The 2,113-nt window shown below is 29.6% G+C and overlaps 1 long non-coding RNA gene across 1 annotated transcript; it reads right to left on the reverse strand.

Annotated features, from left to right (window-relative positions):
* Positions 1-822: 822 nt before the first annotated feature.
* On the reverse strand, positions 823-1,574 carry LOC109242853. Its single transcript, XR_002070453.1, has 2 exons — positions 1,464-1,574; positions 823-886 (listed from the first exon to the last, which is right to left on the reverse strand). It is a non-coding gene; the product is annotated as an uncharacterized LOC109242853 (long non-coding RNA).
* Between the last annotated feature and the right edge of the window lie 539 nt (positions 1,575-2,113).

Genomic DNA, 2,113 nt, shown 5'->3' on the forward strand with positions numbered 1-2,113 from the left:
TCTTTATCTTCTTTATTTTCGGGTTTGCCTCTTCCTCGACATATCACGTTTTAGATCCTCCAAAAATATATTCGTTTTGGAAGATTTGATATACACACGATATTTTTAAAGAATCCAAACAATATAGATTAACACTTATTTAGTTAGGAAATACAGTTGCGTTAGGTAGCTTCATATATGTTGTTTAGCTTGTATATACGTTTCTTTTCGTCTTCCTTTTGCTTTCTCTTTTAATTTGTTATATTATTATACCATTCGAGCCAAGTTGTTAGGAAATAGCTCCTAATATCCCAATAACTATGTCAAGGGGAAGTTAACAAAACAAATTTTAAACGACGACGTTAAATCAGATAACAAAAGAAAAATACACTGTTAATAAGAAAGGGAAATTAACGGCAGCATATATCCTCTGTAATTGGAACTTGATCATTAACTAAAACCCAACCTATAGCTAGGCGTGCTCAACTTGTTTTCTCAATATATAAAACAAAATTTATTACATTAGGATATCAGTAAAAAGAAAAGAAACGACAGTAAGAATTAAACCGACACTTATAGAGTGGGAAACATCGAACCGACACCACTAGACTTTAAACCTTAGTACGTAATAGCATTTTTCCTCTACTATTTTTCATTTTTATGATTCGATTTAGACAACAGATCCTGACGCGATACACATCTTCGTAACGAAAATAGAATGCAAATATGGTCTTAAACAGATTCATCTCCTGTTACAGCTTAATTTGAAAATTTTATCTCAGATAGGTCTTTGTCAACATGTTCAACTTCTTCAGTAGTGCTCAATATTTTTGAGGATTTTTGTTCCTTAGTCGTACCCCATATTACTAGGTATAATCCAATTACAATAACAACAGCTCCAACAACCCTACATTCAAGCACCACCAAATGTCAGGGATTTTTATATAAATAGTCGTTGGATGCTATGTTTGCTTTTTCAAGTCGGTATACATAGATTATACATGAATTATACATGATGATATACATATTATACATGGATTATATATATATTTTATATCCGCCGGCTATTTTTTGTTTAAGTGGTTGAGTGGCGTCTAAGAAATTTCAAAAAACGTCCTTCAATATAAGAATATTTACGCTAACAGATCATTTGTTACTATATAAAAATATTTACGATAAATATTAATTGGTATCCTGATTTTTACGGGATTGTTAAATAAATAGCGTTCAGATTCACCTTTTACATTTTTAGCCGGTGTACATAAATTATACATTGATTATATATTGTTATACATAAATTATGCATCCGCATGCTATTTTTAGTTTAAGAAATTAGATAGACGATTATTTGAGTTAATTCTTCAAATTGTAACTAACATACTATCACACGTTAAATGAGAAGGATAATATAAAAAGTGTTAGTGCATATAACTTAAATTCATAAAAAGAAATTAAAAAAAAAGGCAAATAATTATTAAAATTACCTTCCCAAGTTAAGTTGCTCAGATAAAATGAATGAACCCAAAATTGCAACAATAACCATATTGAGAGGATTAAAAGCAGTGACAAAAACTGGTCCTTTGACGTTCATTATTAATCCTGAAACATAATAGCCAATTCCAGAATTCACTATTCCCTGCAAGTAAAATAATGACTATATTATATATCTGATAACAAGAATTATAATTCAGTATAATTAGTAATAAAAAATGAATTAGTAATTTTCAAAAAACTTACACAATAAACAGATGCAATTAATTTACTACTTCCCCATTGAATAGACCAGACTGCAGAATTTCCTCTTTCAACCACAAGTGTAAGTGCAGTGCCTTGTAAAGCCCCAGCCATACATATTAAAGAAGTGAGGGACAGTCCTGCTGGGTATGCCTTCAATGTAATCATCTGTTTCATTTTATATGACGATGTTTGATTAGACATCAAGAGTCGTCATGTATAGAGGTTAATTAGAACGGATTTAACTTATATACATTATAGTGTTAAATAGTTTTAACACTTTTGAATATATTTTTACCTATTTGTAGCATATTACAATTTACATTATATATATGATCATACAATTCAACATATTACAAAAACAATAACAAATTCAGTATGATTTTGTAAGTGAAGTCGG

Source organism: Nicotiana attenuata, unplaced genomic scaffold, assembly GCF_001879085.1.
Source record: "Nicotiana attenuata strain UT unplaced genomic scaffold, NIATTr2, whole genome shotgun sequence".
In the NCBI taxonomy this organism is placed as follows: Eukaryota; Viridiplantae; Streptophyta; class Magnoliopsida; order Solanales; family Solanaceae; genus Nicotiana; species Nicotiana attenuata.